Source organism: Lithobates pipiens, unplaced genomic scaffold (assembly GCF_037356315.1).
Source record: "Lithobates pipiens isolate NorthernLeopardFrog02 unplaced genomic scaffold, aLitPip1_a1.2 Scaffold_1, whole genome shotgun sequence".
Lineage (NCBI taxonomy): Eukaryota > Metazoa > Chordata > Amphibia > Anura > Ranidae > Lithobates > Lithobates pipiens.
Genome location: NW_027507685.1, coordinates 91,390,567 through 91,403,524, shown reverse-complemented (window position 1 = coordinate 91,403,524; position 12,958 = coordinate 91,390,567). Strand labels below are relative to the sequence as shown.

Below are 12,958 nucleotides of genomic sequence, written 5' to 3'. Positions count from 1 at the left end.
AGGCGAGGAACCCCCTGAGTAAAATAATTGGAAAGTTTGGCTGATTGGGAAGAAAAAGTCCATAAGACATATTCAACTAATTTTGGGGGCTTTTAGAGGACATGGCACACCTGGTCAGTGGGAAGAATGCTCCTTACATTGATGGTCAGTGGGAAGAATGCTCTTTGCGTTGATGGTCAGTGGGAAGAAAGCTCCTTACACTGATGGTCAGTGGGAAGAATATTCCTTACATTGGTGATCGGTGGGAAGAATTCTCTTTACATTGGTGGTAAGTGGGAAAAATGCTCCTTAGATTGGTGGTCAGTGGGAAAATGCTCCTTACATGGGTGGTTAGTAAAAGAGTGCCCCTTACATTTTTGATTAGTGGGAAGAATGCTCCTTACATTGATGGTCAGTGAGAAGATTGCCCCTTACATTGGTGGTCAGAAGGTAGAATGGCCCTTGCATTGGTGGCCAGGGGAAAGAATAGGTCTTACATTGGTGGTCAGAAGGCTCTTACATTCATGCATCTGGCTCTGCCAAGTGATATTGGACCTGGAACTATGCAGACACTATCAAATGGGTGGTCAATTAACCACAGCTCAAGGAACCCCTTTCAGTCTCTCTAGGAATCCTGGTCCCATACGGCTGGTCTCGGCACAACTAAAGAATTGTCAGTGTAAGTTAAGCATATCTCAATCAAAGGCACAAAGCATCGTACTGAAGCACTGCCTCCACCTGCTGTCTCAGACCATGTAGGAGGCTGCTGGCAAGGTACGGAGGAATACTACACCGGGCCCCCTTACTCTCCAGCTCCAGATGGATGTAGGAGCCGCTATGTAGTCGTAACACTGATTCAGAGCAGTTGGAAGAATGACAGATGATTGCTTTGTAATGGGTTGCTGTGCTTTGTACATTTTTGACTTTATAGAAGCCATGGGGCAGAACGGTGCACACAATTCTGTGATTTTATTCGACAATTAGTCAGAGTACAATGCCAGAGCTTCATATGGAGCATATAAGATCCTTGGTAGAAGCAGAAAATTACTTTTATATTGATTTCCTACAAAGAAAATGCAGCACAACTGACACAAACTGACAGTCGGCATTTAAACTGATTCAGCTTCCAGATTGCACACCATTGGCTACGTCAGCGTGACTTTATTTCTATTGTCTTTAAAGTTTATAGCCTTCCTATTCTATCTGATGGGCCAAGGAGAACCGTAACTGGCAGGTGTAACATGATTTTAAAGCGGGAGTCCGCCTTTTTTTTTTTTTTTTTTAAAGCCAGCAGCTACAAATACCGATCTCTCGATCGTCTCTGCTGCCGCCACCATCTTGGGTATGGGAATCAGGAAGTGGTGCGGCTTCATTTCCCGGTTCCCTACTGCGCATGCGCGAGTCGCGCTGCGCAATAAGGATGGTCCCCGCTGTCTCTGGGATCCGTGTGTTTCCCAGCAGACAGCGGGGGACCTTCAGAAAGGGGCGTAGATTCTGCGGAAAGGAGCGTAGCTTCTTCAGATATCTATGCCGGAAGTGGGTGTAGATACCTGTACTGTACAGGTACCTGCACCCCCTTCCCCCCTGAAAGGTGCCAATTGTGGCGCCGGAGGGGGGGAGGGTTCCAATGAGCGGAAGCTCCACTTTAGGGTGGAGCTCCGCTTTAAGGCCTCATTCATAAAGGGTGCAATATAGCTTACTGTTCAGCAACAATTAGGAAATATGCCCTGTGAAAAAACACATACAACCTGTTATCACTGTAGTGTATGTGAACAGAAACAGGCTGCAAAGAGGTTTGCAGTGCTGAGATGTAACAAAGGATGAAAAAAAGGTAAGAACCCCTTCCACCCCCCCCCCCCCCCCAGTTTTCCAATATACACAACATTTTGACATCAAATTAAATTTAGTGTGTATCTGCCACAGGGTGGTTCTGGGGATATACTACAGAAAAATCCACATGCCACGTCCCGATAATAGACTTTTTTTTAAAAGAAAAGAAAAACACAAAAACCTCAACAAAAATTGTTGACCATACTGGACTTTTTAGGCATAGATATCAATATAAAAAAAAAAAGAGGGGGGGGGGGGGGGGAGAGTAAATAATTTAAAACAATTTTTATTCTTCTAAAAAGAGAAAAACACACCAAATCTCAATATTTCTTATCCTGTCTAGTATGTTAGAGGTATATCATATTCTGTATATATTCCTGTACATATCCAACATAGGAACATTAAGGAAAAATTAACACTTAATACAGAAAATAGTTTGTATAGACAGGATAGCAATTAAGAAACAGCTCAAAGATATTTAGATGCTCTACATGTTTCGCGTTCATCATAACGTTTCATCAGGAACTTAACATTTTTCTAAAAATAGAAAAATATATCATTAAGATAATTTAAAATAACATAAAATTCACCATAAAAAATATACAATTCATTCCCAGATAATTGCAAATACAAAATAAAAAGAATAAACTTGCTCCCAGGGTTAACACATAGGGAGGGAGGGGGAGAAAGAGAATAAATAAATAAATAAATAAATAATTTTCGTAGGACTGTTTACGAATTGGGACAACATGGGAACGGGTGTGACATTTTAAAACAAATAAATCGTTAAAACATACTCGGGAGGGAGGAGAGAGAGAAAAAAAACAAAAAACCCAATGTAGATTTTTATTAAAATAAATTTATATCTATATATCTAGATTAAATAATTACTTACATTCCTTTGGATAGCCCAAAAGAAAAAGGAAAGGGTGTCTCTACAGAGGTAGAGTGGTGTATGGTATTGTAGTCAAACTATTGTATATAGAGGAGCCCACACATGAGCAAGGAACTCCAGACATATATATATAAAGCAAAAGAAGAAGGTGGTGTAAGCCGTAATCTGTATAAATAGAAAAGGAACAAAGTAGTTTTTAATATTTCTTCTATATATATATATATATATATATATATATATATATATATATATATATATATATATATATATATATATATATACAATTTATTCATAAATAAAAAATTGTGTATATCTATGCGGTTAGACTTAAATTAGTGCTATTAGTGTGGAGTATTCATCTATAATCATATGTGTAATTTAGTAAATTAATTAATTTGATCTCTCCTTATATAGGAAGTAACAATTAAAGGTTGTAATTATCCAAGTATCTTGTGAATCATTATTTAATAGTGTAGCATATAAAATAAAATAATATAGTTAGTGTATAGTATTATAATTACCGTATATACTCGAGTATAAGCCGAGATTTTCAGCCTCTTTTTTGAGGCTGAAAGTGCCCCCCTCGGCTTATACTCGAGTCATCGCTGTCTGCCTGCTCGATCAGCGTGTCGAGCAGACAGACAGCGGCCATTCTATAATTCAAAAGCCGCGCCTCCGGCTCCGCCTTCGCCTGTGATAGGCGGAACACTGAATTTCCCAGCAGCCTGTGTTCCGCCTATCACGGACATCGTCTCATCCTCGTACTACGGACGAGGATGAGACGATGTCCGTGATAGGCGGAACACAGGCTGCTGGGAAATTCAGTGTTCCGCCTATCACAGGCGAAGGCGGAGGCGCGGCTTTTGAATTTTACAATGGCCGCCGAGGCGCCGACGAAGAGCGGCAATCCTGGCAAGGCACGGGACGGAGGCAAGGCAAGGCACGGCACGGGACGGGACGGAGGCAAGGCACGACACGGGACGGAGGCAAGGAGGCAAGGCACGGGACGGAGGCTCGGGACACAGGCTCGGGACACAGGTAGGCTGGACACACACACACACACACACACACAGGGATGGATGGATGGAGACACACACACAGGGATGGATGGATGGATGGAGACACACACACACAGGGATGGATGGATGGATGGACACACACACACAGGGATGGATGGATGGATGGAGACACACACACACAGGGATGGATGGATGGACACACACACACACACAGGGATGGATGGATGGATGGATGGATGGACACACACACACACAGGGATGGATGGACGGACACACACACACACAGGGATGGATGGACGGACACACAGGGATGGACGGACACACAGGGATGGACGGACACACAGGGATGGACGGACACACACACAGGGATGGACGGACACACACACAGGGATGGACGGACACACACACACAGGGATGGACAGGCATGTCTCACCCTCGGCTTATACACGAGTCAATAAGTTTGCCAGTTTTTTTGGGGGTAAATTGGGGGCCTCGGCTTATATTCGGGTCGGCCTATACTCGAGTATATACGGTACATATTTATTTTAATGTTATTATATAATTATTTTTATATATATTCACTCATTAATTCAATTAAATCATATTTGTTTAGCTATAAATTGATAAACACCAGTGCTATGTAAAAAAAATTTAAAAAAAATAAACGGCCCAAATATAGGTCCACAATTACCTTCTATTAATCCAGTCAGAGATTCCAAAGTATCTTTCCACTAAGTCTAATCCAGACTTCAGGGTATCATTGAGGGAGAGGGGGAACAACAAGACCCCTCAGTCACCTTCTCACCTCGACCACTGGGCTGCTGTGCAAGGACGCCGACCCACGCCCGTCTTATGCACAGCCGTCCCGGTAGTGACGTCACTCCGCATATAGCGGAAGTGATGTTCACTAGCCCGGCCACACCCCCTCGACTGACGTCAGCCCCTCGGACGCCGCGGGTAGGAGCGGGCCGCCCCGATGGTCAGCATAGATGTCGGAAGACAGCGGGAAAACAGACCGCCCACCGACCAATCACATGCGCCGACCTCCAAACGTGAACGACCGCACCCCCCCCTTTTCTTTACAGCGTCCCAAGGCCTCCGCAATCACAAGAGGACCCACACCAGGGAACAGGCAATCCATTCCCCTATATGCGGAGTGACGTCACTACCGGGAAGGCTGTGCATAAGACGGATGCTGTGGGTCGGCATCCTTGCACAGCAGCCTGGTGGTCGAGTTGAGAAGGTGACTGAGGGGACTTGTTGTTCCCCCTCTCCCTCAATGATACCCTAAGTCTGGATTAGACTTAGTGGAAAGATACTTTGGAATCTCTGACTGGATTCATAGAAGGTAATTGTGGACCTATATCTGGGACGTTTATTTTTTTTTAAATTTTTTTACAAGCACTGGTGTTTATCAATTTATAGCTAAACTAATATGATTTAATTTAATTAATGAGTGAATATATATAAAAATAATTAAATAATAACATTAAAATAAATATGTAATTATAATACTATACACTAATATATATTATTTTATTTTATGTGCTACACTATTAAATAATGATTCACAAGATACTTGGATAATTAGAACCTTTAATTGTTACTTCCTATATAAGGAGAGATCAAATTAATTAATTTACTAAATTACACATATGACTATAGATGAATACTCCACACTAATAGCACTAATTTAAGTCTAACCGCATAGAAATACACAATTTTTTATTTATGAATAAATTGTATTTATTTATATATATATATATATATATATATATATATATATATATATATATATATATATATATATATATAGAAGAAATATTAAAAACTACTTTGTTCCTTTTCTATTTATACAGATTACGGCTTACACCACCTTCTTCTTTTGCTTTATATATATATGTCTGGAGTTCCTTGCTCATTTGTGGGCTCCTCTATATACAATAGTTTGACTACAATACCATACACCACTCTACCTCTGTAGAGACACCCTTTCCTTTTTCTTTTGGGCTATCCAAAGGAATGTAAGTAATTATTTAATCTAGATATATAGATATAAATTTATTTTAATAAAAATCTACATTGGGTTTTTTGTTTTTTTTTCTCTCTCTCCTCCCTCCCGAGTATGTTTTAACGATTTATTTGTTTTAAAATGTCACACCCGTTCCCATGTTGTCCCAATTCGTAAACAGTCCTTCGAAAATTTATATTTATTTATTTATTTATTTTCTCTTTCTCCCCCTCCCTCCCTATGTGTTAACCCTGGGAGCAAGTTTATTATTTTTATTTTGTATTTGCAATTATCTGGGAATGAATTGTATATTTTTTATGGTGAATTTTATGTTATTATAAATTATCTTAATGATATATTTTTTCTATTTTTAGAAAAATGTTAAGCTCCTGATGAAGAGTTATGATGAACGCGAAACATGTAGAGCATCTAAATGTCTTTGAGCTGTTTCTTAATTGCTATCCTGTCTATACAAACTATTTTCTGTATTAAGTGTTCATTTTTCCTTAATGTTCCTGTGTTGGATATGTACAGGAATATATACAGAATATGATATACCTCTAACATACTAGACAGGATAAGAAAAATTGAGATTTGGTGTGTTTTTTTCTCTTTTTAGAAGAATAAAAATTGTTTTAAATTATTTACTCCCCCCCCCCCTTTTTCTTTATATTTATATCTATGCCTAAAAAGTCCAGTATGGTCAACAATTTTTGTTGAGGTTTTTGTGTTTTTCTTTTCTATTTAAAAAAACATTTTGACATCTACAGATGGCACTTGTAACCAAACGCACACTGTTTGTGCTCAGGGCCATGCACTGCACCTGCACAGTACCACCATGTGAATGAGGCCTAAAAAAGCATTTGTTAATAATATTAAAGGGTACATCCTGTACAGATGAACCATGAAATAGCACTATAGTCCTCTCATTACAATCACAGATAACATGAAGGCAAAAAAGCACTACCACATTACGGGAGGCAAACATCATCTTCATCAGGGCTTAAAACAACAAGCAAAAGTTTCTATTGGACTCAAATTATAACACCAGGAAAAGAGCATGAGCAGGAGCAATAGTTTAGAGATGATTTATTTTCTGTATCAGTGGCCATGTCATGTGTATATGCCAAGGGTATGTCCCACCGTTACCCATGTTAACCCCTAACCTCTCTCTCCTCATCTAGAGCAATTTTTTTTGCTTTTGCCTTGTACCTGTAGCAAGAACCAACTTTTATTAACCTTTGACATCATCACCAGGCTTATAAAATTCTACCACTGGGAGCTTAGTTCCTATTGACATAGGCACGCTCCCAGGACTACATCTTCCGTGAGCCTTTTCCCTGCACACATTTGGGTTGATCTACTGAAGTTGAGTTGAGCTTCTTCACAGAAGAGCAGATATCTACTTGAATTACCCAGTTGTGTGAAAATCAAATTCCTGTTCAGCAACAGTTAGGAAGAGTGCCCTGTGAAAAAAACCTGTTATCAATGTAGTGTATGTGAACAGGAGCAGGCTGGAAAGAGGCTGCAGTACTGAGATGTAACAAAGGATAAAAAAAAGGTAAGAACCCCCCCCCCCCTCAGTTTTCCAAGATACACAATATTCTGACACCTACATGACACATGTCCACCAAAGGAGAACTGGGCAGGACAGACATCACTGCTTGGGATTTTCAGTGCAGCAGAGGCAGCGTTGTCAGCTCACTATTTTCTGCCCCTGCATGTGAATGCATTGCAGAAATGTACTAAATATGTGTGTTTTTAACATTTTTAACAGGCAAACACTTCCAAACTGAAGTTTAATCTGCTTATACTTTGCCTTCCATGCTTCCTCCTTCCCCACCCTCAGCAACATGCTAATAAAATTTAAAAGAAATCTTTAAATATTTTTTTTTTAAACAAATTTTTATTAAAGTTTTGCATAATACAAACAGCAGGTCAATTGACAGTTCGTAGAATATATAACTATGAAGTATTTGAGTAGTCAAGTATTAGAACAAAACCCAAACATTAGCATGAGTAAAAGAAGGGGGGGGGGGGGAGAGAAGAAAAGAAAAGAGAAAAGGAAGAAAGAGGGGGGGGGGGGGGGGGGTTGTATACCATCTTATTTCCAGAACAGTATAGTAGACCACACTTGAAGAGGAAGATAACAATTGGTGTCTCAAACCCAACATGTATGTTTCTTAAGCGTAAAAAGTAGCCATGGTAGACCTGTTGGAGTCCTGGAAGTGGGTGCAGGTAGTTGAGCTGTACACAGAAGACCGAAAGCATATAAATCTAAAGAAAGTCCAGTACGGTCCAGATAAGGCCATTGGGCTCATGGTGGATAGTGCCGGATGTTGAGGGGATGCGTAGGAAGGTGGGAGGCCGGTAATTTAAGTTTCCCCAGCGAGTTCGTAAGGTCACGTTTGAGGTACCCGTTGGTATACCTGAAGCGGTATATGAGAGATGGAATGTCTGTAGAACAGAACGAGTGTTCAATGTAATCTTTCCACCGTGAGAAAAAGCGAGCAGTAGACTGGAAATGCGAGGACATAGTATCAAGTCTTTCCATGTAAAACAGGGAAAGGAGAGCTTGTTTCACGCCTTGGAGACCTGGAGGGGATGGGTTGATCCAGTGTTTCATAATGGTCCTTCGAGCTGCCAGCAGACAAACGTGTGTCCAATGGGTGAGAGCCAGCGATCCTGGTTGCGCCCCTAAAGGGATTGCGGGTTCACAGCTGAATAAGCAGGTGAGTGGATGCTTAGGCAGATGCAAATCAGCAATGGTGAATATGTAGCCCAGCACTGAATCCCAGAAGGTGGAAATTGAAGCACAGTCCCACAGGCGATGGAGCAGGGTAGGGCGATCAAGTGAGCACCATGGGCACTTATCTTGGGAGGGATCCACTTTGCTAGTGTGAAAGGGATAGTAAGCCCTATGGGTAATCTTAAATTGGGTTTCCCGCCAGGTTTCCGAAACTATGAGTTTATGGATAAGTCTGTATCCCCGTAGAATGTTTTCCGGGAGGCTCGTGTCACTGAAGATGGAAGCCCAATTTTTAAAGGGAGCAAGGTGGTATTTGTCAGCTTGATGGGTGATTAGTTGAGCATAGAGATCGGAGATGGAGTATTTGTCTTGTTGAAGCATAGAATCCAAGGGGGATGTAGAGCTAGAGTCTGGCCGAGTCCCTCCTATTGTTTGTAGATAGTGGATCAGTTGGTAATAGTGGAACACCTGAGAGGGAGGAAGGGAGTATTCCTGGGCCAAGGCTTGGTACGGTTTGAGTCTTTCTCGAGCATGGTCATAGAGGGAGGCAATTGTGGTAAGGCCTTTTGCGCCCCAAAATGTAAAAGCTGGATGGGCCGTAGAAGGGGGAAACATTGGGTTACCCTGGATGGTCAGGTGTTTGGATATGTTCGTGGGTAATCCCATGAGTTTCCGAACTTCCCTCCAAGCTATCACCGTATCTCAGACAAGTACATTCATTTTGAGGTGGCCTGGGAGAACATGCAGATTGGAATGGAGAACAGCTGGGAGAGTATAGGGGTGCACCAATGCCTTTTCAAGATCATGGTTCGAATACCTAGATTTGCCTACTATCCAATCTAAACCTTGACGTAGAAGGCAGGAGAGATTGTAGAAGCGAATATTGGGCAGGCCAGCCCCTCCCTCAGGTTTCGGGAGGCACAATTTCTGAAGGGCAATGCAAGGTTTTTTGTTAGCCCAAAGAAAAGCATTGAGGGCCTTGTGTATTTTTTGTATATCTGAGTGTTTTAATAAAAGTGGGATAGTTTGCATCGGATACAAGAGTCTCGCAAAGGAGACCATCTTGAAAAGATGACATCTCCCAAAAAGTGAAAGCGGCAGGCCTGCCCAAGATTCCAACTCCTGCACAAGCTTAGCGATCAGCGGTGAATAGTTAAGGGAATACAGCGATGAAGGTTCTCTACCTATGCATATACCCAAGTACGTGATGTGATGGCATGCCAGTGTGAAGGGCGAAGAGGATTGCCAGAGTCTGGCCTTACGGGGATTTAGGGCAAGGACTTCGCTTTTATCGTAGTTGACTCGAAACCCAGAGCAGAGCCGGAAGGTCGCAAATAGGTCGCGTAAGGTGTCAAAATCAGCTGGAGGTTTAGACGAAAAAAGGAGGATATCGTCTGCAAAGAGAGCGGATTGTAGCGTTTGATTTTTAATGGGGATTCCACTTACGCTGTCGGGGGAATTTAGGATTCTAGACAGGGGTTCAATGGCCAAATTAAAGAGTAGGGGAGAGAGGGGACAAAGCCTCGTGCCTTTAGTAAGAGGAATGGTTGGAGAGACGAAGTCTGGAGTCACCAATCTAGTAGTCGGGGCAGCGTACATCTGGTGTAGGAAATGCATGACTGGACCCGAGAAGCCAAAAGCATGGAGTACTTTGAACAGCCAGGCAAAGTTGATATTGTCAAAGGCCTTTTCGGCGTCGATAGATATAATGGCCATGTCACAGTCCGGATTTTGTTTGGCACATTCCAACGCCAGCAGTACTTTGCGGATGCTAAGAGTTGCAGATCTACCAGTGGTGAAACCAGATTGGGCTGGGTGGAGAAGGGTGGGAAGGATTATAGCTAGGCGGGAGGCAATAATTTTGGATAGGATCTTCACATCGACATTTATTAGGGATATAGGTCTGTAAGAACCCGGGTGGGAGGGGTCTTTCCCTTTTTTTGAGATCAATTTAATATGTGCTTGGGAACCCGTTGGGAGATATGAACCCCGTTCCAGAGAGTAGAGAATACTTTACATAAGGTGTCAGGGAGAAAGTCTTGAGTAAGTTTATAAAATTCCGCAGTATAGCCGTCAGGTCCCGGAGCTTTGGAGGAGGACAGGGATTTTATCGTCAACCTAACATCTTCTAATGTGATGAGGGCGTTAATGGCTTCTAAGTGTGGGGTAGCTAGATTCGGCAGGCGGATCCTGGACAACAGATGATCCGCTACAGATTGGTCAATGGGGTCCTCAGCGTACAGAGATGTGTAGTATTCTGTAAGTATGTTACTAATTTCCTTAGGGGTAGAAGCTAAAGACCCATCAGTGTGTTTTAGGGTATGAATATAGGTGGGGCGATGAAAACCCGAGCATAGGCAGGATAGGAGTTTGCCCGCCTTGTTACCATATTTATGTAGGCGTAAGGTATGGAAGGAGGAGGCTATCCGTTCTTGCGTGTCAGCCCACAGGTCAAAATCATGCTTGGCTAGTTGCCAAGCAGCAATGTTATCAGGAGTGCGACTGCGTAAGAGGTTTAGGTGCATGGAGCGTAATTTGTTACTAGCTAGCAAATATTGCTGTTTAGAGTGTCTCTTGTATTGGGATACGTAAGCTATGATTTTGCCCCTGAGGTAAGCCTTACCCGCTTCCCAAAAGAGGTTAGGGTCGGACAAGTGTGCGCTATTAGTTTCTGTATATTCCGTCCAGCTAGAGAGAAGCAGCTGTTTGAAATCCTCGCTTTCGGTCAGGTGGGAGGGGAAGCGCCATGTGGGTGATGGCGAGGAGGGTTTAGCATGCAGTATACGGACCACTACTGGGCTATGATCTGTAACCACCATGTCTTTGATTTCTGGGTCCCTGACGAATGACAATAGAGGTGGAGATGCAAAAAAATAATCAAGTCGCGAAAAAGATTTGTGGGGGGGGGGGCGAGAAAAAAGTGAATTCCCGATCAGTAGGATGGGTTAGGCACCATACGTCAGCGAATTTTAAAGAGGAAAATGTTCGGTCCAGGGGAGTGGCGGTTGAGGCGTGAGGAATGGCAGTAAGAAGGGAGGGGGAAGTCCTGGTATTGCCTATCTTCAAGTGGGTTCATAACAGAGTTGAAATCACCACCAACTAGGTGTAGAGCTTCAGGTACGCGTGAGATCCAGGCTAACATGTCCTGGAAGAACGTTGTGTCGGGAGAGTTGGGGGCGTAAATGTTGGTGAAAGCAATGTCTTTAGTAGCCAGGGAGAGACGTAGGGTAAGCATACGACCACATGAATCAGACCGGACGTCACGCGTCGTGTAGCGGAGGTGTTTGTGTAGCAGAATAGCCACACCCGCCTTGCGGCCATCAGCCGGTGAGCCATAAACCTCTCCGACCCAGAGCTTGCGGAGACGTAAAAGATCAGCGCTTGATAGATCGGTCTCCAGTAGGAGCGCGACATCTGCCCGCAGACGCTTAAGGTGCCGAAGTATTTTCATACGCTTCGCAGGTGACCGAAGGCCCTTGACATTCCACGTGACCACGGTCAGTTGGTCTCCGCTTGTGTCAGCCATTAGATGTGGTGGGAGTAGGCGAAAGCACCGCCACGTTGTCTAAGGGAAGCACGGGGGGGTTCGTAATGTACTTGGAAGCACGCATGGGTGAGTAAACTTCAAAAGGTATACAAGACAGGTGGGGAAGAAAAAGAGGGTGAAGGAGAGAGAAGAAAAGAGGGAGAAGAAAAAAGGAAAGAAAAGGAGGGGGGAGAGATAGAACGGTAAATCAACTATGTGAGAGCTATCATCAACTTCACCTTTTTCCACATAAGGGACGCAATGTGAGTGCATCTCCCAGAGAGTGACCGCACCCCCTGGGAGAGGCAGAACTTGTACCCCAGGGAAGAGAGAAGGGTAGGACGGGAGAGGCATGGCAAAATGGGGGAGGGCCCTGGGTGAGACCAAAAAAAAGGGGGGGGTGGACGGGAAGGAGGGGAGGAGAGGAGGGGAGGCAAGGCTGGGGAGGAAGGGTGGGGGGAGAGACTATAGGACGATGTCTTAACACTGAGAGTGGCTAAAAAAAAGGCGTAACATTAGCCAGCACAGTGAACCAGAGGAACCAAGTCACAGAGTACATAGTATAATACAAAGGTAGAACCAATAAACTTACAGGTCAGGAAAAAACAAAACAAAAAAGTAGATGAACAGTTGCAAACCAGTACGGTGGAGGCTTGCAGGTAAACTTACAAATATACAAGGCAGCAACTCCCAGTCTGTGCTGTATCCACAGGGAGAGTGGAAATTGCCAGTGCGCAAAACAGTAGAGATGAGTGAGGAGGGGAGACCTTCAGCGAATTTCTGCGCGTTGGGAATGGTTTGTTGAGCGACTGCGCTTGTAAGGCGGTTTTTCAGGGCTCATACGTTGATTGGTAGAAACATGAGGATCAAGTGTCGATCTGGATGAAGGGCTCTTCGCCGAGGGGACATGTGTAGTGTCCATATCTGCAGGGTAGTTGAGAAAGTGTTC

The 12,958-nt window shown here is 43.3% G+C and overlaps 1 protein-coding gene and 2 long non-coding RNA genes across 6 annotated transcripts in view; 2 read left to right on the top strand and 1 right to left on the bottom strand.

The window, feature by feature from the left end:
* The window catches only part of NHSL2 (NHS like 2), a 407,780-nt gene that overhangs the window by 243,039 nt on the left and 151,783 nt on the right, over positions 1 to 12,958 (top strand). The gene's annotated exons all lie outside the window — the stretch shown is intronic.
* LOC143947563 (uncharacterized) lies at positions 2,080 to 4,804 on the bottom strand. Its single transcript, XR_013265320.1, has 3 exons — positions 4,415 to 4,804; positions 2,705 to 2,869; positions 2,080 to 2,346 (listed from the first exon to the last, which is right to left on the bottom strand). It is a non-coding gene; the product is annotated as an uncharacterized LOC143947563 (long non-coding RNA).
* Positions 4,643 to 6,377, top strand: LOC143947452 (uncharacterized). The gene is made up of 3 exons (XR_013265309.1): positions 4,643 to 5,071; positions 5,583 to 5,747; positions 6,109 to 6,377. It is a non-coding gene; the product is annotated as an uncharacterized LOC143947452 (long non-coding RNA).